Genomic DNA, 26101 nt, shown 5'->3' with positions numbered 1-26101 from the left:
GATGGAGGGGGGGGAGAAGGAGGGGGAATGGGGAGATGAGGAGGGTATGGGGGAAGGGGGGAATCAAAGGGGGAAGGGGAGATGAGGAGGGTATGGGGGGAGGCGGGGAACTGGTGTTGTCCATTGTCCTGGGTTAATATCTTTCCCCTGGACTCTAGCTCGGGAGTAGGGTTATGGCTTTACACACACACTCTCTCTCTCTCTCTCTCTCTCTCTCTCATCATAGAATAGCTCCAGACACAAATACCCACTTCTGGCCACTATGCGAGTCATTTCTATACATATATATATTTCTGGAGTGCCCCGGGGTCAATGGCAGAGCATCACTTAGGGCTCGAATCCTGGTGCGGGATGGGAAAGGGAGACTTGGAGGTGCTGGAGATGAGCTGGAGATGAGGGAGATGAGAGAAAAGTATGGAATTAACGAATGGGAGAAAAATAAAATGAAGGAAAAGAGAGGAAGAAAGGGAAAACAAAGAAAGTGAGACAAAGAGGTATTAGAGAGGACAAAGGAATGAAAGGAGAAAAATACAAGAAAGGAATGAAAGAAAAAGAAAAAATCGAGTGAAAAAAAGAATAAGAAAAGGAAGAAAAGACACAAGTGAGGTTTGGAGGTGATGGAGATAAGAAAGGAAGACGTGGAGAGGGAAAGGAAAGAGGAACGAAATAAGAAAGGGGAAGGAATGAATAGGAAGAAGGAGGAGGACGAAGAGAGAAACTGTACGAAGCTGAATGATATGAAAAGGAAAAAAAAAAGGGGGGGAAAATTGGTAGGGTAGGGAAAAAGAAGCTTGGGGAAAGGAGAGAAGAAAGATGAAGGAAAAGAATAGCACTCTGAGAGACGGGATTAGAGGAAGGAAAGAGAGAGAGAGAGAGAGACAGACAGACAGACAGAGACAGAGAGAGAGAATTTTGTGAAAGACCGAACTTTGATTGGAATGGAAAAGAGAAAGGTACATGATCAGATGACTGAATATAAAGCAGGTTGGATATTAGTGAGGGTTGGTGCCCTACAGTATTATGTATGTCTGAAAACTGGCTTAGTAAAGGGTATATGGCTCAGGTATCTGGTAAAGAGGTATACGGCTAAAATGAAGGCATACTGCACTGGGTGGCTTAAGTTTAGATCAAGTGAGCCTCGTGTGCAAACTGATGAGGGATTAATTATTGGAATTTGATGACGGATGGTGCTGGACTGGAAAATAAATTAATGATGGGAATGGTATAAGAGTGAAAACAATTTGGATCTGCTGGCTAACTGGAGTTGAAGCAGAGAGAGTTAATGGTGAGAGATTTGATGACTGTACCTGAATTACTGCAGAACGGTTGGAATTAATTTAGTACATTTTAGAGTAAAGTCTGGATAAGAACTGATAATATACAGCCAGGAGGCAAAATGTAACCATTACACAACTGTGTGTACTTGAAACTAGAGTATGACCATCACTCCTCCCTGACGCATCGTATAACCATCAATAGACAAAGAAACACCAAGCCTTCCTCTTGTTAGAAATATTACTCAGCAGTGGAAAATGAGAAGCTGAAACGGTAAAATACCTGTCAGAAGAACACAGCAACCCCCCGTTCATCTTAGGAATGCTAGCCAGAGAAGGAAAATGAGAACTATAAGAAGTGATATATAAGACAGTGGAACAAAACAACCTTTTGCACCCTGAGAATATTGGCCACCAATGGAAAATAAGAAGGAAAGGTGAAATACTAGGCTAAGAATCATACCATCCTACGCTCAGCTTAGACATATTAACTAGCACAAGAAGGCGAGGCAAAAGATGTAAAAATAATATTATGAAGAAAAACATACCAAGACACTGTCATTATGAATGTCAGTCAGCAGAAGAAAGTCATAAGTGCAGGAAGAGAAATAAACTTTTGCCTCGGACTGTAGGTAAACTGAAGAATGGTAAGTAACTGGACTGGGTGAGTAATTACTGTTTAGGATATGTGGACTTCGTGAAGCAAGTGCTGAGGAATATGATAACTGGGATTTAATAACTGATGAAGCTGCAGTCGAGAACAGAAGTGTGTAATAATGTTAATCATTATCACCATCATCCAATAATAACAATAATAATAATAATAATAATAACCAGAGACGCACTCAGAGGAGCGCATCTCTCCGACAAGGGCAACGTAATTTCCAAACCACTCTTCATAATGGGTCAGGTTTTCTCATCAGTGACTAGGGGCCGTTTTCACAGTCGTCCCCAATGCAGTCCCCAACAGCCTACTCGTCTCTGAACACACGTTTTCGTTTTCACAGTCGCCCCCAACCAGCCTTCCGAGGCCTCTGTTGGGGACGGCATTCGGGACGGCCCGGACAAATTACTGGAACATTCTTGGGGGGCCTGCAGCCTCCCCAACAGAGGATCCCGAAAGTAAAAAAGTAAAATAATAGTTACATGTAACATATTTTCATTATTATTTCAATATTATATACCCAATGTAATATTTCTGGGGTAAAAAACACACCCAGTATTAAAAAAAAATTATGTTTGTGTATTTTTATGAGACTTTCTATGTATTCAAATACTAGCTTTTCGCAGACTGGTGGAGGCTCCACAACAAACGGACCCGAAATATGAGAATTGTTATTTAATGCATATTTTCATGAAAATTCTAATATCTGATGCCCGATGTAAAAGTTGATATAGCTAACACCCCGTTTAGAAAAGAAAATGTTCATGTATTAATAGTATATCCGTTAATAAACCACACCATCACTCATTAGACGTTATACATGTTACTTCATGGTTGTTTTTGCTTATGCCATTTTTACAATACAGGGCATTCATCAGGATTCAGCTTACTTCCGATTTCAAGTAGGAGCGTGGTGAGGCTGCCGTTAGTTAGCTCTTCATTCTGATAACGTTTCCTATTCCTTATTTTTGCTGCATTCTTACGAATATTTTCACTCCTGAATATATTAGTAAGAATTGTGTGAGGTGGATTTTCCAGCCATGTTATTCACCACATTCATTACATTTCAATTTCTAAATATTCTCTACATATGGAAAGTGTTTTCGCCACGCAGAACTACCAACCCTATCGCATCAACACGGGCAGACGTCCCCACGTTAGTAAGCTCCCGAAAGCCATTCCGAGAGACTGTGAAACCCAAAGGTGCTTTTGGTTCGGGCCCAAAAGGTTAGGGACGACTGTGAAAACGGCCCTAGGGATTCGTTTCTGAATCTACTGTAGGATCTGTAATGCGATCAGGCCCGGTCGCAAAAGTTAATCGATTGTTCCCTGGGATATGGGCTATTAAATTTGGTCCAAATCTCTCTTTTAGTTTTTTAGTAATCCTGCTAAAAGACAAGCAAACAAACAAACAAACGGGTGAAATCATACTCTTCTTGTCGGAGAGAATAATAATAATAATAATAATAATAATAATAATAATAATAATAATAAACTTTATTCGAGAGATGGCAGCCCTGTGAGTGAACTTGTAGTGCAAGTTGAAGGAACTCGTAAAATTCTCTCTCTCTCTCTCTCTCTCTCTCTCTCTCTCTCTCTCTCTCTCTCTCTCTCTCTCACTCTGTGTAGTGTGTGTGTGTGTGTGTGTGTGTGTGTGTGTGTGTGTGTGTGTGTGTGTGTGTGTGTGTGTGTGTGTGTGTGTGTGTGTGTGTGTGTGTGTGTGTGTGTGTGTGTGTGTGTGATTATAAAGCTATAGTATACAATTTGAAATCTGCTTGTTAAGAGAGAGAGAGAAACTAAATGTGCCTCTCTCTTCTCTGACGTGGAAATAACGAAGCACGGAGACTGAGCTGGAGGGTGAGGGGGAACGTCGCTGCGAGAGAGAAAAGATACTGATGAGGACGAAAAAGGAAAAATAATAATACCGGAGAGAGAGAGAGAGAGAGAGAGAGAGAGAGAGAGAGAGAGAGAGTGTATATCATCAGCATCAAGAAACGTGCCTGGAGAGATAAATGAACAATAAAAAATATATAAATAAAATAGCGGTTGGCTTACTAAAGAAAGCAATGATAAAAGGCAAGAGCAGTAACTCGCGTAGGAGTCGTACTGGTAAATGATGAAGGAGTAAAGTTAAACCATTCAGTAGAAAACCAGAGAGACAGCAGATAAAACAGGAGGCTGAAAGACAAATGTATTAAAAGACAGGAGCACAGACCGTCGCCGGAGCAGCAGAGGTATTTTTGAAGTAGCAATAGCAAAATAATTCAGTAGGCAACCAGCAGCAGAAGGAAATAACGGAAGAAAATGGGAGGCTGGAAGAGGCAACTATGATAAAAAAAATAATAATAATAAAGCAGACTCACTGACCGTCGTGTGAGCCGCAGAGATAAATTTTTGAAGCTGCGAAAGTTAAATAATTCAGTAAGCAACCAGCAGCAGCAGGAAATAGCAGGAAAAAAACGGAATGCAGGGAGAGGTAACTATGGTAAAAAAAATAAGACGTGTTCACTGACCGTCATGGGAGTCGTAGAGGTAATTGATGTGATCCCAGCGGTAGTGGTGGATGAGGTCAATGATGGCCTGGTGGTACTCGGGTCTCATCGTGGTGGCGTAGTCCATCAGACCAGAAGACGGGTTCGGTACCTGTAAGCCAGATATAGCGAGATGTATAATTTATTGTCTCAGTATATACCACATTATTAGTTGCTCTCACATACATGATTTTTGTCTCAAATATCTGTCTCTCTATATCTACCTATCTGTATCTATATCTGTCTAGCTATATATCTACCTATCTATATTTTTTGGTCACATTCTGGTACCTGAGGGAAACCGAATGAAGAGGTGGATAAACATTCTCTCTCTCTCTCTCTCTCTCTCTCTCTCTCTCACACACACACACACACACACACACACACACACACACACACACACAAACACTCCACCATTACCAAAGAGGTTCACATTTTCTTAGCTACACCTGATCTTTCAAAACTCCAGTATAAAAAATAGATGCTGCATTAAGGAATACCTTCGTATAAAGTTAAGTCTCTAAAAGCTACTATGCGAGTGTCATTTAGGCTTCCTTGTTGCTTCCAGACCTTTTTAACTGTTTAAGATGTTGTTTCCGAGTAATGAAAGACTTTGGGATGCAATTTAGGTGGTAGTACTTCATCGTTAACAAAATACAGTATACAGTATTATGGATATCACCCTTAACATTATTGTGTATGGTATATTTCTATCTACCTGGTGTGCCTGGAAGAAATGAAAATAGGAAGCGAATGATAGCGATGTGTGTTGAACGAGAGATGGTGATTGGAAATACGCTGTTTGAGAAGAAAGATATTTATAAGTATACATGGGTGAGACAGGAGGGTGGAAGGGTTGTTGACAGAGCTTTGATGGACTATGTGGTTGTGTCTAGGAATGTAATAGGAAGATTGTTGGATGTGAGAGTTCTGAGAGGGGAGGGTGGAGGTATGTCTGACCACTACCTGGTGGAGGGAAAGTTAAGAGTAGGTAAGAGATGGGTGAGAGCTAGGAGGGTTAGGTGTGGTAGGGAGGTTTTGAATGTGAGTGAGTTGGATAAAAGAGAGAAAAAGATAGAGTATCAGGAGAAATTGAAAGATGAGTGGAGCGCAGTGAAAGATCGGGTAAATGGCAGTGTGGAGGAGGAATGGCACTTATTTAAGAGTGCTGTGGTGGGGCATGCAGAAGAGGTGTGTGGTGTGAGACGTGTGGGTGGTGGTGTAAGAAAAGGAAGTGAATGGTGGTGCGAGGAAGTAAGTATAGCTGTGGCTGAGAAGAGACGTGCATATGAAGTGTGGCTGCAGAGGAAGGATGAGATGTCATATGAGAGGTATAAGGAAAAGAGGAATAAGGCGAGAAGGGCTGTGCGTGATGCTAAAGTGGCAGCAGATGAGAGGTGGGGTAGGCGGCTGACAGAGAATTTTCAACAGAATAAGAAAATGTTTTGGAAGGAGGTGAAAAGGGTGCGAAAGGGAGAATCTGGGAAGGAAGAACGAGTAAAAGCAGAGGATGGAAGGATGTTAATTGAAATGGATGCAGTAAGGAAGAGATGGGCAGAGTATTTTGAAAGATTGTTAAATGTAGAGGAGGAAAGGGTGGCTGAGATTGTGGCGGATGGAAGGGTGCAAGGAATAAATGTGTTGGGAGAGTTGAATGATTCTTTGATCACGAAGGAGGAAGTGCAGAAGGCAGTGAAGGAGATGAAAACAGGGAAAGCTGCAGGCATGGATGGGTGTGCTGTGGAATGCCTGAAGGGTGGTGGAGTGACTATTGTTGACTGGTTAGTAAGATTGTTGAATGTGTGCTTTGTGAAAGGTATGGTGCCAGTTGACTGGGCAAGTGCTTGTGTGGTCCCGTTGTATAAAGGCAAGGGTGATAAGTATGAATGTACTAGCTTTAGGGGTATAAGTCTGTTGAGTGTTGTAGGTAAGGTGTATGGTAGAGTGTTAATTATGAGAGTTAGAGAGGATACAGAGGGAGTGATTGGTGATGAGCAGTGTGGCTTTAGGAGAGGGAGGGGATGCGTGGATCAGGTGTTTGCGGTGAGACAAGTGTGTGAAAAGTATTTAGCGAAATGCAAGGATGTGTTTTGGGCATTTATGGATTTAGAGAAAGCGTATGATAGAATTGATAGGGAGGCTTTGTGGACTGTTTTAAGATTGTATGGACTTGATGGTAGGTTATTGAAAGGGGTGAAAAGTTTTTAAGTAAATAGTAGAGCGTGTGTAAGAGTGGGAAATGCTGTGAGTGATTGGTTTCCTGTGAGAGTGGGGCTGCGATAGGGATGTGTGATGTCGCCTTGGTTGTTTAATATTTACATGGATGGTGTTGTAAGGGATGTGAATGCAAGGGTTTTAGGTGGAGGTCTGAGTCTGGTGAATGTTGATGGTGGAGAGTGGAATCTGAAGCAGCTGCTGTTTGCAGATGATACTGCACTGGTGGCTGATTCAGAGGAGAGATTGAGACAGTTGGTAAAGGAGTTTGGAAGAGTGTGTGAAAGGAGGAAATTGAAAGTAAATGAGAATAAGAGTAAAGTGATGAAGTGTACGAGGTTGGTAGATGGTAGAGGGATGAATATAGTTTTGAATGGCGAGTTGCTTGAGGAGGTAGAGTGTTTTAAATATCTAGGGTCACATGTTGCTGTGGATGGAAGAATAGATGCAGAAGTGAAGTTTAGAATAAATGAAGTAGGAAAGGTGTTGGGAGGAATGAAAAAAGTGTTTAGATGTCGTTCGCTTAGAATGGATGTAAAGAGAAGGCTGTATGAGGGTGTTGTGGTACCGACTGCATTGTATGGGGCTGAAACATGGAATATGGGTGTAGCAGAGAGGAAAAGTTTGAATGTAATGGAGATGAGGTGTCTGAGGAGTATGTGTGGAGTGATGCGTATGGATCGAGTGCGGAATGATGAAGTGCGAAGGAGAACTGGAGTTGTTCGGGAGATGGCTGGTAGAGTTGAGCAGAGGGTGTTGCGATGGTTTGAGCATATGGAGAGAATGGATAATGAGCGATTGGTGAAAAAGATAACTAGATCTGATGTGAGAGGTGTAAGGCTGAGAGGAAGACCACGAATAGGATGGATGGACAGTGTGAAGAGAGCGCTGGATGCGAGAGGGATGTCTGTTGAGCAAGGAAGAGTGGCTGTGCGTGACAGAAATGGGTGGAGAGAAATTGTGAATGAATAAGTGATGACGCAGCCCTGAGGGGATATTCTCCCACATTTGGTCTGATCAGCTATTTCAGGTCAGGTGCGGGTAAGGGGATGAGTCTGTTATGATGTGGCAGGGGTAAACCAGCTTTGCTGTCGGGCCCTGCTGCGGATGTCACTGATTGCATTGCGCAGTTGACCCTTGTGCAGTGTGGTGCGGTGAGGATCTGTCCGTTCTCCCCTTTGGAGCTAAGATGCAAATGAATGTGTTTGAATGGATGAGTAAATGGGGAGTGTGTCGTCCTGTCTCGGCTACCTCCCTTTCCTTGGGGGAAGCAGCCTAGGTATATAGATAGATAGACCTGTCTATCTACAGCCAGACGTCATAATCCCAACAGGGGTGGCCGGTTGTCTTTGAGTTAGTTGTTTTACGGGGAGGGGCACTAACCCTCTGACAACGTACTTGTTGACAAGTAAGAAACACGTATAGGCTGGTTATATGGTTACCACCCAGCACTACAAATGGTTTCCTGACTTTACCGGAAACCATTTGGCTTATCACACAATGTAATACCACCTGAAAAAGAATGAAAAGTAATACATGGTGACAAGAAAGATATGAGAAATAGGAAGAGAGGAGGGAAATCAAAGAAAGCAAGTGATTAAGGTGAAGGAAGAAGTTGGCAGCACTATGGTATTTTACCGTTTTGATATTGACAGTTTGCATCAATAACTTGGGGTACGATATAGTGGTATACTGTGCAGAATCAGTCACTAACGAAGAGGTGTTGCAAAATCCCAAAAGTCATTTATTATCTCAAAAACCATTCATAACATGTACAACCCTGTGTAGCCAAGAAACCATTTACAACGCTGGGTGGTAACCATATAACCAAACCATACGTGCTGCCTACGTGTCAAAAAGTGGGTTGGTGGAGGGTTAGTGCCCCTCCCCGTAAAACAAATAACTCAAAGTCAAATTGTCACCCCGTACGGGATTATGGCGTCTAGCACTAGATGGATAGATAGACAACCCTGTGTGTCTGTCCTCCATTTCGAAATGTCTCCAAAGCTGAAACAAGCTGACCGGTGACAAGAGTGGCTTTTTTTTTTTTTTTTCCCATGTCAGAGCATATAAATTCATAGTGAGAATATATGACAGACTTACTCATAATTTTTGAATGTAAAACTACGTAACAGAGAGAGAGAGAGAGAGAGAGAGAGAGAGAGAGAGAATCCTTCCAACCCCTATCAATAAACAGGATTACAGTTCAATATTTGTAAACAAATAAATAAATCAATAAAAAAGCAAGAGTTCCACCGTTCATATATGGCGTTTGTAAGTACGCAAGAAGAGTTGTGTAAATAATAAACAGCGGTTCCATTTAATTCGACAAATTTCAAGGCAGTGATGAACATGTTTCGAAATCCCGTGATGAGGTGTTCCGAGCTCCGCCACAAAGTTTTTCAGAACATTACGTAAAAGTGTCGTTCCTGTTGCTGTACATATTGGGGCACTATTATTTTCCTTAGTTGTAAATGTTGTGTGTGTGTGTGTGTGTGTGTGTGTGTGTGTGTGTGTGTGTGTGTGTGTGTGTGTGTGTGTGTGTGTGTGTGTGTGTGTGTGTGTGTTTTCAGAATATGTGGGAAAAAAACAAATTGTATGAAAAAATACAACGTCCATACACCAGAATACAGTTGTCCTCCATTTATAAAGTTCCTGTAACAGTTGGTCTTGAACGTCTGTTGGTTGATGTCTGGGGGAAACTATTCTGGGAAAGCGAGCTGCAAAGAATGGTAGTTCGGGGAATAAAGGAAATCTTAGGCAGAAGTATGTCTCGTATACTCTTTTTACTCTAAACTGACCTACAGCTGCCATCTTTCCATGCTGAATGCCAAGTTGTTACAATGGATTAACACTAGAATATGATGTTAGTCAAAAAAGTGCTGTGGATAAGGTGTAGAATCATACAGTAGTTCTGTCTTTTCCTGCCACTGAACGACGTACAATAAGCTGCAAAAGGATGAAAATCTGGGCCATGTTAGAGTAAATGCAGTATAGTGTGTGTGTGTGTGTGTGTGTGTGTGTGTGTGTGTGTGTGTGTGTGTGTGTGTGTGTGTGTGTGTGTGCGTGTGTGTGTGTGTGTGTGTGTGTGTGTGTGTGTGTAAATGCAAAGCCATCACTACTCTGAGTCCTGTGATTCACACAGGCAAGTAAAATCAACTGGCATTTACTGGAATACGATGCGACAGATTTGTCCCTACCAAGAAAGGATTAATGGTACCAGTGTTTACTCTGACACTCCTATGACTCAATTTCAGCCAAATAAAGTTGTCAATAGCGAAAAAAAAAAAAAAAAAAAAAAACAGAGCTGTCTGTGCTACGAGTTAGATATCAATCCCCGGAATGATCCCATCTGTTGTTGACATGTACAGTATGTAAATATGTTACGTGTATTATGTGTAATTACGTCTCTGTATAATGTGACTTGCAGGAAATGCATTGACTATTATATTCCCATTCATACCATATTTGTGTGTACGTAACGATGTGAATGTGTAAACAGAAAACCTATTTGTATGTACCGTATGTCTGCTAAAAGGTCATTCTCGTAATCATCAACCTGACCTCTTTTTCCTACCTATAGATGGAGTCAGCAAGAGTCAAGAAGGCCAGGAAAGATAACAGCACGATAGAGGGAGAACAATCAACAGCATACCCAGAGAAATGCACCAAACACACATTCACAAACAAATGATGTCCCCAGAATCAGGGCTTTGTCTCACAGGATGGGATAGAGGAGAGGGAATGGGGAGGCAGGTGGGGTGAGGGTTGAGGTAAGTAAGGAAAGGGGATAAGTGAATGAGTAGAGAGAGAGAGAGAGAGAGAGAGAGAGAGTTTGTGATGGAGATGTGAGGAATGGTTAAGTTTGAGGTAGGGCCAAAGGTAAAGTGGGGGTGAGAAGTGTGAAAGCAGGGGAGGGGAGGGGAGGGGAGGGGAGGGGAGGGGTGTAGGAAGAGGTGTGGGGTTAGACTGTGGGATGAGTGTGGGTAGATGTGTAGTTGTCAAGCGAGGATATGAGTGAATATATTAGTACAATGTCAAACATAGGTGTGTGTGTGTGTGTGTGTGTGTGTGTGTGTGTGTGTGTGTGTGTGTGTGTGTGTGTGTGTGTGTGTGTGTGTGTGTGTGTGTGTGTGTGTGTGTGTGTGTGTGTGTGTGTGTGTGTGTGTGTAAATAAGTTTATATTTTACGCCAAACTCCCGTTCACAGCCTCTGACTCCACCCACTAAACTGTTGACGCCAAAACCAAAACATGGATATATGACAGGACTTCACACAGCTTACAGTATTTACCCAAACGCTGCCACACACGCTGGCTCTAGGCTCTTCATTACAAACATCGCTCTGTTATTGGTGTCTATTCTTTATCTTTACCATTTAACAGCCATTTCTGCTTTCTTGCATATTCGTTATCAGTATTCTTGTGCTCTCCGCTCTTCACTATAAACTGTGGAATATAAAGAACTCACACTGCTTCTAGTGTTTCTCCCAACGTTAGAACTCAGGCTGGCATTTTTACGTTCTTTATCATAAACACGGGTACATCATTATATCTCTGTTTATTGTCTCGAAGCACATTAAAAACAGCGCACTAGTCCTTCAGTTTGATTACATAATTAATATCTTTGCTATCTCCAGTTAATTCCATTCACTGAAACTTTTTAAATCAGTGGGGTTAGACAAAGCTTCCATTAATCCACCAACCACTGTTGCTAAACTAAATAAAATAAAATAGTTTAACACGAGTAATAATAATATAATATCTACGGGATTGAAAGGCTTAGAATTATATGCATTTCACAACGACCTGTAGGAAATCATATCAAAATATCATCATCATCATCATCATCAAAATCATCATCACAGTTACCATCTCCATCACCATAACCACCACCACCATCCATCTTCATTGAACATCATTAATTCTGTACAGTTAATCTTAATTTTGTTCGTGTTTTACAGCGCCGTTACTTGATCAAATGGAAGTAATGGTACAGCATTAACTGCCAATTCCATATTACCCAAACAAGGAGTGGGGTCCCAAGGCTAGGCTATCTCAGTCCTGTACAGTTAGGGACACATGAACAACCACGTCTCTTGATGGGTTTACATAATCGAAAGAAATGCTAGAGTTGTCCCAGACATGACTGAACACGCAATTCCCAGACGCCACATGGACACCGCGACAAGGTCAGTTTAGTCTCGTGGAAAGTGGCTATCATGGTGAGGTAGACTGGATATCATCATCATCATCATCATCATCGTCGTCGTCGTCGTCTGGGCTGGAGGCAGAAACACACACACACACACACGGAAACTACCAACAAGCAAGCACAGAAAACTGAGCATTCACCCGCGACTGAAGTATTTGATAAACTGCGTAATCACACCACAAAGTACTTGATTCATACATTCACACCAAAAGCAACGTGGAAATTTGTAGCTGGTGAACGTGCATGTGCGGGATGGAAAAATCTAGATACTTTTTTTTGCTGTTAAAAAACCATGTCCGGATTTGTCTACGGGTAACTATAGTAGGACTCGCGCACGTTTGCGGCTGTGGTGTGGCCCGCACCTGTGTACAATGGTGCCACGTTTCCCCAACTTGCGATGTGAAACGGAAGCTATTTATGTACAAGGCATCACAAATTCGATAAATTCAGATGAATAAAGCTTACACTTGTGTATTTTGATGGATGAATCAACAGTAATCTTATTATGCATAAAATATTTATACAGTAACACAGAAGCATGGCATACATATTGTACAGTGTTGCTAAAAGAAATTGTAGTCACTTTTAATGGTTTTTAGCGTAGTTTTAGGGTGGGTAATAATATCACAGTTATGGATATAAGATAATGAGCCTGAAAAAAGAAGAAATATGCCAATATCCAAAGTAAAAGAAATAATTCATGTAATTCTTGTAAGTGGCAACACTTACACTTCCAGTCTGGCCTAAGGTAAAGTACGTACCTCCGTAGACCCAACCATAGCTTGTACAGGTGTTGCTAGGGAAAAATGCTCACATTTACTGGCTTTTACCATAATTTTAAGGACGAGGAATAATCACATTTATAATCATAAGCTAATATGTAGGACAAAATAGTAGGCATATGCCAATACCGAAGTAAAAAACAAAAAACATTCACTCGCGAGCGGCAACACTTCCACACCCAGTCGGTGAGAGAGAGAGAGAGAGAGAGAGAGGCAGGAGAGGGGCATGCATTGAATGCATTGTCGGCATCACTAAATATAACAGAACCAAATCAACAAATGAAAGCACAATTATAAATAACTTATAAAAGAATCAAAAGTACTCAGGGTGGCTCACATTTCCCGCCAGGAGAGAGAGAGAGAGAGAGATAACGGTATAGAAAACGTGGCAATACTGTACACAGGTGCGGGCCACACCACAGCCGCAAACGTAGGCGAGTCCTACTATACTCTCTCTCTCTCTCTCTCTCAGCCTTTTCCTTTCCCCACTCCCCCCTCCTCTCCATCCCTGTCCTTCCTTTCTCCCTGGTGCCTTTCCCGTGCCCCTCTCTATCTATTTTCCACCCTCCATTACTCTATATCCAAAAGCGACAGAAAGGGAATCAAATCCAGGGATTGAAGATATTCAAGGGATTCGATAAAGAAAACAAATAATTTCTTCCCATTTGCCCCGGATACGCCAACACGTGGACATAACATAAATCTATCAGGACACACAGTATACCTGGACGTTACCAAGTATTTCTTCCGTAACGATATTATCAGTGTCCGTAACAGGCTCCCAGAAAGTGATACTGACAGCACAACCACAAATACGTTCAATAGAAAGCTATAGATATTTGTTTGTCAGCTATCGGCGTTGGCTAAGGAAACTTTGGGTGTCAAGTAGGGGACTCCTCCTGGACCATCCTCAGAGGCGGTAGTACTGGCTGTCCGCCCTTGTACTTGGGACAGTACTTAGCATATCATAGGAACACGGAGCCATACTAGGAGGGTTCGCGTTTCCTTGTTTCCTTATTAGTTTTCTTACATAGCCTATGATTTCATCATCCTTTGTGTAATTCTAACGTACAGTATGCTGCATGTTTGATCACGAGCGTGTTCTACCTCACTCCCCCCTTCTACCCTTATAGTAAGGTAAGTCGTTCTTTCTGTTGTTCAGAGCAGGAGTGTCAACTCTTTGTCCCCTCTGGCTTCATTTGCGCGTCCTTCTTACAAGTTGTATCAAGCTCTGCTGGCCCCTATACTGTATAATGAGCTCTGTCTCTGCATTATGGCCACTTAGATCTACTCCTCATTTTGTTCACATCTCTGTCCTCCCCTGTACAGTTGTTATTACTGTGAGTGCTCAGGAAATCTCCAACCATCTAACTGCTGTGTAATTTGAGTATGAGTGTTATTACATTTTTTTCTTGTACTGTGTAGCGTGGGGTGTTGGTTCTTGGGCCTAGTAAGGTTTTTGTGATTCATGTGTTTTTGTGTCAGTCATTTTTGATAATAGTTTGTATCTGTGATAATTTATCTTGCATTAACTGAGCATTATCCAGTGTATTGTCATTTTATCAGGGCTGACTTAGATAAATTTACTCTTGCTGATTTCGTGTTAATAGAGGCTATTGCAGTTAACCATATATTTAACCTGTTTTTTTGCCATTACATTATCCTTATGAGTCCTGAATGTTTTGTTGTTAGTTTGAGCATTAAACTTTAACTTGTAATTTTACCTAACTCTTTTGCTTTGAACCTGGAACTTTACAGGACAGTAGTGATTTTTAGTATTCTCACTTAAAGTGTACATTATCTTTCTCTGTTCCGTAACATAAATTTGGCGACCTCTTATCAGGATATTCAGGATATTATCATAAGGATATTGCTTGATATTTTGTGACTGTGATTTATTCATGATGTCTACTATTACTACGCTTGATTAAGCCAAAGATTTTTTGTCAAATGTGCAAACAGTGTGTGATGTAGAAAACAGAACAAAGAATGAACTTAAGCTTGTTGCTCAACAATTGGGAATTGCTGTTCGCTCTCATCATTCTAAAGATCAAATTGTTGACATGATTAATGAAAGCTTGTTTAATGTAACTCCTCCAAATGAGCAAACGCAGATTGAATTAGCTAAGTTACAGCTAGCCCTGCAGGAGGCTCGTGTTAAGGAGGCTGAATTTCAGGCAAATGCTAAGGAGGCTGAGTTTCAGGCAAATGCTAAGGAGGCTGAGTCTCAGGCTCGTATTCAGGAGGCACAAATTGAAATTGCTAGGATTCAGGCAGACCATGAGTATCGCATGAAACAAGGTGGAACTGGATCATCTAGCTCTGATGATTTTGATGTGGCTAAAAATGTTAAACTTGTCCCTCCTTTTAATGAATCTGATTTAACAAAGTATTTTCAGTTGTTTGAGAGGGTAGCTACAGGTTTTAATTGGCCCAAAAAGTATTGGCCAGTACTCCTTCAAACTGTTCTCACCGGTAAAGCTCAAGTAACTTATGCATCTTTGCCTCAGGATCAATCTGATAATTATGATGTAGTTAAGAGCTTGATTCTTAAGGCCTATGAGCTTGTTCCTGAAGCCTATAGAGTAAAATTTAGGACAACTTATAAGCAAGATAAGAAATCCCATGTTGAGTAAGCAAAAATCAAAGAAGATCTGTTAGAGCAGTGGTTAAATTCTAAGAATGTGGATTCTGATTTTGACAAATTTAAGCAGATGATTTTGCTGGAGGACTTCAAAAGGTGCATTAATAGAGATGTAAGCCTATATCTTGATGAGAGAAGAATAGATAATTTGTCTGATGCTGCAGTTTTAGCTGATGAATATGTTCTCACTCACAAGAGATATTCTAAAGAAAAAGGGAAAGCTGAGAGTAAGTACGTTGCCTCTACTCAGAGTACAGGTAACAGGAAAGAGAATAAAGATGATGTTTCTCAGGAAGTAAATACCAGCTTCACCTGTAGATTTCAGAAAAGTAAATGTACTTATTGTAGTAAGCTTGGTCATACTACGGAGAAATGTTTCAGGAGACAGCGTGATGTGAACAAAAAGGAGTCTTTAAATATTCAGTCAATTGGTCTAGTGTCCACCCTTAAGAGTTCCCATAATTCTTTAACTGAGTTAACTGAACCTGCTTTGAGGGGTAAATTAAATTCTCATGATGGAGCTCCTCTTTTGAGAAGTAACGTGGGTGACACTCTCAAGAGTTCATGTGCTAATTTCCTGTCTGATGGTTTTGTCAGTCCTCTGGACAGTAATAACAGGATATCAGTTAAAATATATCGTGATACAGGTGCTTGCCAATCCCTTATGCTGACCAGTGTTCTAGGCTCTAATGTTAATTCCTCTGATGAAACTGTAATCTTACAAGGTGTAGGGAATAATTACTTCTCTGTCCCTCTGTGCAGAGTGAATTTAGAGTCTGGTTTTGTTAATGGTTCCGTTATGGTTGCGTTGGTTGAGACACTCCCAATGTCAGGTGTAACTTTCTTACTTGGAAATGATATTGGTGGAAGTCAAGTGTGTCCAGCTCCTCAGTTGTCTAGTGAGCCAGTGGCTGCAGCCCAGGATTGTGATGTCCCTGATGTGTTCCCTGCATGTGCTGTCACTAGGGCTAAGTCTAAAGTTACTGGTGACTTAGAGGATAATGATGATGATGATGTTATCCTAGCTGCCACTTTTCTTGCTAATTTGGACCACTCACCAGATGAGGCAGTACCCCGTAGTGTTGATAATTTGTCTCGTCAAGAGTTGGTTGAGTTGCAGGTTGCTGACCCTGAGTTGAAAGGTCTAGCTAACTCTGCTTGCAGTGAGGAAGAGTCAGCTGGTGCTTCTACTTGTTATTATATAAAGTCAGGAGTACTTATGAGGAAGTGGAGACCCTGAACAGCATCAGCCGACTGTGAGTGGGAGGTTGTACATCAAGTTGTCATCCCTCGTGTTTGTAGGCAGGATATCATTAGAGTGGCTCATGATTCCAGTTTGGCAGGACACCTTGGAGTGAGGAAGACTGTGGCACGCATTTTGAAACACTTCTACTGGCCAGGTATCTTCAGGGATGTTTCCTGGTATTGTAAGTCTTGTCACACCTGTCAAGTTGTGGGGAAGTGTAATCAGACCGAAAAAGTTGCACCTCTAGTTCCCATTCCTCCTTTTGAGGCGCCTTTCACCCGTGTGTTGGTGGATATTGTGGGCCCTCTTCCTAAGACTTCTTCAGGATTTTCTTATGTGTTGACCCTGATTGATATGGCTACTCGTTATCCTGAAGCCATTCCACTTAGAAATGTCTCAGCAAAGAACGTGGTTAAGGAAATGCTAGGGTTCTTCACAAAGTTTGGTCTGCCCAAGGAGGTACAGTCCGACCGGGGAAGTAATTTCATGTCAAATGTTTTCAAGCAGTCTCTGAAAGAGTTGGGCATCACCCAGATCACGTCTTCAGCTTACCATCCCCAGACCCAAGGAGCGTTGGAGAGATATCATCAAACACTCAAATCGATGCTCAAGAAATACTGTTTGGAACATCAGAAAGACTGGGATAAAGGTCTTCCATTCGTTGTATTTGCTGCAAGAGAATCTCCAAATGAATCACCGGGCTTCTCACCTTTTGAACTACTGTTTGGCCATGAAGTAAGAGGACCCCTTAAGCTACTCAAGGAATGCTGGCTGTCGGAGGAAGATGACGTCAACCTGCTGGACTATGTGATGAAGTTCAAAGAACGGCTGTCCACTGCTTTACAGCTGGCGAGAGAGAATTTAGGAGCTGCTCAGGAGAAGATGAAGACTTGGTATGATAAGAAGTCCAGGTTACGCCACTTTCAGCCAGGAGATCAGGTTTTGATTCTGCTACCAGTGCATGGGCTACCTCTTCAAGCCAAGTTTAGTGGTCCTTATTTCGTGGAGAAGAAACTTAGTGATGTCAACTATGTCATCACCACACCAGATCGTAGAAGGAACAAGCAACTTTGTCACATCAACATGCTAAAGTTATATCACAGGCGGGACGAAAATAACCCAGTCTGCACTGTAGCTGTTCCACCCGAGTCTGCAAGTGAAGTTCTCGCATGCAGCATGAGCCTGAGTGATAGTTTGTGGAAGAATCCTGATATCATGAATGATCTCCAGACTAAGCTTTCTCATCTACCTCTCGAGGAAAGGCAGGAGTTTTCGGCATTACTGCAGGAGTACCCGCAAGTGTTCCGTGCCACTCCAGGAAGAGCCACTGTGTTGATGCATGATGTCGATGTTGGAGACGCAAAGCCAATTAAATTGCCTCCTTACCGTGTGAACCCAGTGAAAGTTCCTCTCATCGAGAAGGAGCTTGGCTACCTCTTGGACCACAAGATGATTGAGCCCTGTCAGAGCGAGTGGAGTTCTCCTGTCACTCTAGTCCCTAAGCCAGGTGGGTCACAGCGGCTTTGCATCGACTACAGACGTGTTAATCAGATAACCAAAACAGACACTTACCCTCTCCCTCGTGTGGAAGATTGCATAGACAAGATCGGAAAGGCTAGGTACATAAGTAAGTTTGATTTGTTAAAGGGATACTGGCAAGTACCTATGACTGAATGTACTAGGGAGATCTCATGTTTTTTAACACTAGGAAAGACTTTTGCATGTTCTGTAATGCCATATGGTATGAAGAATGCACCTGGGGGTAGGGGGGGGTTTAAAGAATACTCCCCCAGTATCCCTGCTTGTCGTAAAAGGCGACTAAAAGGTTTGGCGGAGGGTTAGTGCCCCTCCCCGGAAAACAACTAACTAAAAAAACAAACAAGAAGCCTCGGACAAGGACTGACCAAACGATGACGACCCAGGACCGGACGAAGGACTTGGTAATGAGTACATGGAATGTAAGAGGAGCGAATGACGAGGTGAAAGAGAGAAAGATTGTCCAGGTGCTTGAGGGTGCGAAAGTGGATGTATGTGGAATAACTGAAACAAAATGGAGAGGAGAAAGTGTGAGAGAATGGGAGTATGGATGGGGTATATGTGCAGGAGTAGGTGAGAATGAAAGGGCAAAGGAAGGAGTATGTATACTTGTGAGTAAATGATGGAAGAGGAGCATAAGACAGTATGGATCAGCTGGGTCAAGGATTGTGTGGGTAAAGTTGAAAGTTGGAATACAAATGTGGGCGATTGTGTGTGTGTATGCGCCAACGCAAGATAGTGCTAGAAGAGTGAGAGAAGAGTTCTGGACAAATGTAGAAGTGTGCATGGAAAAGTTTGGAAGGAATGAGAGAGTGTTTTTGATTGGTGATATGAATGGTAAAGTTGGGAATGCGAAGGTGGATGGAATAGTTGGTGAGTGGGGTGTGCCTGCTGAGATAGATGAGAATGGGAGTGCGTTAGTGGACATTTGTGCTGGGAGGGGGTTGGTGGTAGCCAATACTCTCTTCAGGCATAAAATGATCCACAGGTATACATGGCGAGTGATGAGAAGGGTGGGTGGTGAACTGAATGAATGGAAGGCAATGATTATGTGTGTGTGGATGAAAGGATGCGAAGATGTGTAATGGATGCAAGAGTTTATAGAGGTTGGGGGAGTGGACTTTCTGACCACTACTTGGTGGTGGCCAGAATCAAGGTCCAATTAGAATGGAGAAATAGAAGAAGGGAAAGACGAGAGGAAGGAGTAGTTGCATGGAGAGTGGAAAGGTTACAAGAGGATGAGAAAACGGCAAAGTATAAGAGAGAAGTGGAGGAACGATTGTGCAAATATGAACTGGAGCAGATGGGAGACGTGGAAGGTGTGTGTAGCATATTTACAGAAGAAATATGTGCAGCATGTGATGTGGTGTGTGGAAGGAAGAGAAGACGAAGGGGGGTGCAAGGAACAGCGTGGTGGACTGAAGAGGTGAAACAGGCTGTGGCACAAAAGAAGAAAGCATACAATGAATGGATAAGAAATAGGGGCGTGGAAGAAGTTGAGAGGCGGAAGAGAGAGTTATATGTAGAAAGAGAGAGGTGAAAAGATTAGTAAGAGAGAGTCAGAAGAGAGTGGATGAGGAATTTGGTAGGAATTTGAGTGTAAAGTGAAGGGACTGTAAGAAAATGTTCTGGAAAGAGGTGAAAAGAGTAAGATAGGGTGGAAGTGAAGTTAGCAGGGGAGTGAAAGATAAAAATGGTAGATTACTAGTGGAGAAGGGAGAAAAGGTGAGCAGATGGAGAGAACACTTTAAGGAATTGTTGAAAGTAGAGGATGGAAGTAATGCGAGTAAAAGTGGCTGGGGAATGGCTGGGAGAAGGAGGGAGGTGGGAAGACAGAATGAAATCAGTAGGATAGAAGTTGTGGAAGCAATGAAGAAAGTTAAATCTGGGAAAGCCCCAGGAATTGATGGAGTGTGTGGTGAAATGCTGAAGCATGGGGGAGAGATAGTAGTAGAATGGATGTGGAAGATGTGCAGATTAGCCTGGGAGGAAGGTAGAGTCCCGGAGGATTGGAAGTCGGGTGTAATTATTCCCTTGTACAAAGGAAAAGGGGAAAAAGAAGTGTGTGGTAATCATAGGGGCATTTGTCTTCTTAGTATAATAGGAAAAGTGTATGGTAGGATACTTATAGACAGAGTTAGAGAAAGAACAGAGAAATTAGTTGGAGAAGAACAGGGAGGCTTTAGGAAGGGAAGAGGTTGTGTAGATCAGATATTCATTCTTAGATCTTTAGTGGAAAAGTTTCTAGAGAAGGGAAATAAGTTGTATGCGGCTTTCATGGATTTGGAGAAAGCACATGACAGGGTGGATAGACAAGGATTGTGGAAAGTGTTAAGAATATATGGAGTAGATGGGAAGTTGTTGAATGCTGTGAAGAGTATGTACGATGGTGCGAAGGCTGCAGTGCGTGTGGATGGTGAACTAAGTGAATTTTTCTCTTTGAAAGTTGGGTTGAAACAGGGATGTGTCATGTCTCCATGGTTGTTCAATCTGTACATGGATGGGGTAATAAAAGAGGTACAAGGTAGGGTACTGGATGTTGGAGTGGCCCTGGTGAGAGAGGATAGTGTTTGGAAACTCCCTGTACTGTTGTTTGCAGATGATACCGTGTTGTTGAGTGAAGACGAAGGGGAGCTGCAAGGCTTGGTGGATGAGTTTGGGAGAGTGTGTAAGAAACGGAATCTGAAGGTGAATGTAGGGAAGAGTAAAGTGATGGTCTTTGAGAGAGGTGAAGTCAGTGAATGTACAGCGAGGTTGGATGGTGAGAAATTGGAAAATGTGAGTACGTTTAGGTACTTGGGTAGTGTGATGAGTAAGGATGGAGGTTTGGAGGGTGAAGTGCTTGAAAGAGTACAGCAGGGAAGGAAGGTTGCTGGCTCTTTGAAAGCAGTGACAAGAAACAGAGAAGTGAGCATGGAAGTGAAAAAGTTACTACATGACAGTATTGTGATACCAACTCTAACGTACGGAAGTGAAGCTTGGACGTTGTTGGAAGGACACAAGTCAAGAGTGAGAGCAGTGGAAATGAGTTATTTAAGAGGAGCCTGTGGAGTCACATGGAGAGACAGGCTGACGAATGAGGATATAAAGGAACGTTGTGGTTTGGATGTGGATGTGATAGGAAGTGTTATGAGGAACACACTGAGGTGGTTTGGCCATGTGGAGAGGATGGAGGGTGAAAGACTGACGAAGACAGTGTACGTGAGTGAGGTGGAGGGGGGAAGAGGGAGGGGGAGGCCGAGGATGAGATGGAGGGATGGGGTGGAGAGGTATATGAGAGAGGGGGGTGTGAGTTGGGAGCAGGGTAGTGAAATGGCGGGGGACAGGGCGACTTGGAGGCGATTTGTTTGTGGCCACCCCAAACGGGATTGAGGCGTCTGGCAATAGATAGATAGATAGACAGACAACTGGAAAGATCACCTATGCCATGTCAGTAAATTTCTTGAGCGTTTGGTTCAGGCTAATCCTGTAGCTAATTTATCAAAGTGTGAGTTTGGTCAAGCTAAAGTTCAGTACTTTGGGTACGTAATTGGTGATGGACATGTTGCACCACCAGGAGCTAAGGTTCAGGTTATAAGTGATCTTCCCAGACCTAAAAGTAGGAAAGAGCTATAAAGATTTTTGGGAATGGAAGGTTATTACCGGAGGTTTGTTCTTAACTTCTCAATTCTTGTATCACCACTTACAGACCTACTGAAAAATGGAGTTAAATTTGTCTGGACCGATAACTGTGAATCCTCTTTCAACAAACTTAAAGCTATCCTATTAAGTCAGCCAGTGCTCGCTACTCCAAATTTTGCTAAGCCTTTTAAGATGGCTCTTGATGCAAGTGATACAGGAGCTGGGGCTGTTTTGCTGCAAGAGGATGATCAGGGTATTGAACACCCTGTATCTTATTACAGTAAGAAGTTCACTCCACCTCAAAAGAACTACTCAACTATTGAGAAAGAGCTTTTGGCCTTGATTTTGGGTTTACAGCATTTTTCATTTTATTTGTGTTCTGGTTTTGACCCCATAGTCATTTATACCGATCATAACCCACTGAAATTCCTTAGTAGGTTTAAAGATAAAAATCAGAGATTGACAAGATGGAGTCTACTTCTTCAGGAGTATTCATTAGACATACAACATGTCAAGGGGAAAGAAAATGTTATTGCAGATTGCTTATCTAGACTTTAGACAGATTGTTTTAGAGTAATAAGAAATTTCCTTTGTAAATTTCTTTTTTCTTTGTGGGGAGGTGTTACATAGCCTATGATTTCATCATCCTTTGTGTAATTCTTACGTACAGTATGCTGCATGTTTGATCACGAGCGTGTTCTACCTCACTCCCCCCTTCTACCCTTATAGTAGAGTAAGTCGTTCTTTCTGTTGTTCAGAGCAGGAGTGTCAACTCTTTGTCCCCTCTGGCTTCATTTGCGCGTCCTTCTTGCAAGTTGTATCAAGCTCTGCTGGCCCCTATACTGTATAATGAGCTCTGTCTCTGCATTATGGCCACTTAGATCTACTCCTCATTTTGTTCACATCTCTGTCCTCCCCTGTACAGTTGGAGGAAGTGTGAGAGAACTGCTGTGTAATTTGAGTATGAGTGTTATTGCATTTTTTTCTTGTACTGTGTAGCGTGGGGTGTTGGTTCTTGGGCCTAGTAAGGTTTTTGTGATTCGTGTGTTTTTGTGTCAGTCATTTTTGATAATAGTTTGTATCTGTGATAATTTATCTTGCATTAACTGAGCATTATCCAGTGTACTGTCATTTTATCAGGGCTGACTTAGATAAATTTACTCTTGCTAATTTCGTGTTAATAGAGGCTATTGCAGTTAACCATATATTTAACCTGTTTTTTTGCCATTACATTATCCTTATGAGTCCTGAATGTTTTGTTGTTAGCTTGAGCATTAAACTTTAACTTGTAATTTTACCTAACTCTTTTGTTTTGAACCTGGAACTTTAAGGGACAGTAGTGATTTTTAGTATTCTCACTTAAAGTGTACATTATCTTTCTCTGTTCCGTAACAGTTTAAATAAAAAAAATGTGTAGAGAGAACATGTATTTTTAGGAGTTTCACATTATCCTTTAACACCTCCTCCAGGTTTCTTAATCCGTAAGGTGCTACTTCTGTCGTTCTTCCTTCACGGCGTATTACTGGAGTGTTGGGAGAGCTAGGGAGAACGCCTAGTGCTGTACTATTCTTTTCTTATACTCTTGTGACTTGGTTAAACATTACCTTTTCGTGTTAAAGGCGGACCACCTCTTTGGCACCGTATGGTCTGTGTTGCTGTTTATGTAACTATCAATAACTCCCTGTAGCTCCTTTCTCTCCCTCTTTCTCTCTTTCCGAGTCTGCCTTTCTCCCTTCAACCTTTTCTTCCCCTTCATCTGAAGCTTACCCCCTACATCCTCCTCGCTACCTTCTCTCCACTCTCTCTTCCCTACCCTTCCTCTCTTCTCTATTCCTTTCCTTCAGTCTCCAACCTATTCCTCTCCTCCACCCGTCACCACACTCTCCTTTCCTACCTCACCTTTCCTCTCCCTCACCTCCCATTTCTTGTCCCCTCCTCTCTCTCTCTCTCTCTCTCCTACCTCCCTTCCCTATCCGTCACCCTGTTCTCCCTCCTTTCTCATCTCCCTTTGTTCTTTCCCCTTCTCTCCCGCTTCACCCCCCCCTCTCCTCCACCCTCCTCCTCCTGTTCTCTCTCATCCTTCGCTTTCCCAGTCTCCATTTCGTTCTCCTCATCCTCCCTCCCTCTTCCTCTCTCCTCCCTCATCTCCTCTCCCTCCTGTCCCTCACCTTCTTTGCACTGAAGCCTCACTCTCTCCTCCCACCCTTTTCACATACTGCTATTTCATTGCTCTCCCCCTTCCTTCCTCTACCTCCCTTATCCTTCCTCTTTCTCCTCCATCCCCTCTCCCATCCTCATCCTCACTCCCCCACCCCCTCACTCCCCTCCCTCCTCCTCCTTGTGCCACACCTCTAAACCATCAACAGTACTGACAAAAAAAAAAAAAAAAAATGGAGGAAAAAAATCGTGTAAAAAGTATCAGTCCATATTACATAAAAAAAAAAAAAAATGCACCGGTTATGAATATGTAATCAGGCTTTTGTTCCCTGGTAGAAGGATATGCCGTGTATTATGATGTACTGTAATGTTAATACTTTCACTACCATCACGTACTTTATTCATTCCTGCTGCGTCTAGATAGTTTTACTTGACTTTAACATCAGAGTCCGCATTCTCGTGGGTTAAGAAGGCTCCCTAGCTCCTTTTCCTAGGCGATCTATTTTAATTACACTTACTGACCTCATCTGTGTTGCATAAATCCTTCCAATATCGCCATACTCTGCATAAAACATTTTACGAAAGGTATTACCCACGCATATTCAAAAAATAAATCGCTGAGGAGGAGGTGTTACGGAGCTTCCTTAACTGACGAGAATGCGAGCCTAGGAGTCACATAGTCTTAATTATCCCCTTCAGTACGAGAGGCTTTAATCACCAGGGGAAAACAATAATCGCATTCAGGGCATTTCACTACGATGCCCTACTTTCATGTTCTTGTTATTTTTGCTGTAGCCACAAGATTTTATCCAGCTGACGAGTACTATCAAAAGGCTTACACAAGGCTTCATCTATTCCCTTTAGTTCAAAAAGTCTGTCCCAAGCTGAGTAAAATTGTCTGACGGTGCTAAGATCACAGTGAAAAATATGTCCTGAGGCTAAAGGGGTTAAGGTGCCTCGTGATTTACAGGTGCCTTTACAGGTGCAGGTTAATTACTTCACTACGATGACCTGTATTACTTTATTATTTTCATCTCCAGACGATTTTAGGTAATTTCAGAGTCTCTGGAAGTCAAAGGGTTAATGAAGGCTATACTTAACCTCTCCGGTTTTTAAAGTCTAGAAAATTTATATAATCCTCTGGTGGAAAATAAATATGAAGATTATATCAGAGTTAAGGGTTGAAATTTGATATATGTATTTTGTTTATATTTTGTTTACCTGCTTCATTACTCTTGGTGTTTAACTTTTGTTTCCAAATACTTCTTCATATGAAATTGTCAGCTTCAGTGTTCATAAATTTAGCTGTTTAATAAAGTTAACTGGATGATGCTTGTGCCTTTAAATAAATAATCTTTTAATGTGTGTGTGTGCGTGTGTGTGTGTGAGAGAGAGAGAGAGAGAGAGAATCACTGACGTCATCACCACACACCAATCAACAGCCACACAGCACCAGAGGCGTACTCAGCTTCGAAATTTTTTCACCTATTTATATCCCACATTTTTTTCACTCTGTATATCTTTTATTTATAATGCTGTGGACTTAAGAGTGGATTGAAGGGAAGGAGAATGAGGGAGAGGGAAGAGGGACGGGGAGGGAGAGGGAGGGAGAAGGAAGGAGCAGGGAAAAGGAAGACAGAGGGAGAGGGAACGGGGAAAGGGAGGGAGAGCGAAGGTGGAGAGGGACCAAGAGCGAAGGTGGAGAGGGAGGGAGAGGTAAGGTGGAGAGGTAGAGAGAGGGAAGGGCGAGAGTGGGGGAGAGGGAAGTTGGGAGAGGGAGGGAGAGGGAAGGTGGACAGGGAGGGAGAGGGAAAGGGGAGAGGGAAGGAGAGAGAAAGGGGAGAGGGAGGGAGAGGGAAAGGGGAGAGGGAAGGCGGAGAAAGAGGTAGGGGGAAGGTGGAGAGGGAGGGAGAGGGAAGGTGGAGAGGGAGGGAGAGGGAGGGGGAGGGGAGAGGAGAGGGAAGGGGGAAGGGGAGGGTGATGGAAGTCGGGAGAGGGAAGGAAAGGGAAGGGGGGCGGATGGGAAAGGGAAGGGGGGCGGATGGGAAAGGAAAGGGGGAGGGGAAGGGAGAGGGAATGGGGAAGAGGAAAGGAGTACTTGGGGGGGGGATGGGTAAAGGTTGGGAGAGAGAGGAAAGAGGAAAGTGAGGAATGAAAGGGGAAAGAGAGAGAAAGGAGAGGGTGTGTGCACGGAGAGAGGGAGGAGGAGGGAAAGATAT

The 26101-nt window shown here is 42.6% G+C and overlaps 1 pseudogene; it reads right to left on the bottom strand.

Moving 5' to 3' along the window:
- Positions 1-26101, bottom strand: part of LOC145395838 (glutamate receptor 1-like) — a 378247-nt pseudogene that overhangs the window by 237896 nt on the left and 114250 nt on the right.

Source organism: Coenobita brevimanus, chromosome 1 (assembly GCF_032717465.1).
Source record: "Coenobita brevimanus isolate Jiangsu-jjx chromosome 1, ASM3271746v2, whole genome shotgun sequence".
Classification (NCBI taxonomy): Eukaryota; Metazoa; Arthropoda; class Malacostraca; order Decapoda; family Coenobitidae; genus Coenobita; species Coenobita brevimanus.
Note: the sequence above shows the minus strand (reverse complement) of the source record. Positions and strands in the feature narration are given on the sequence as shown.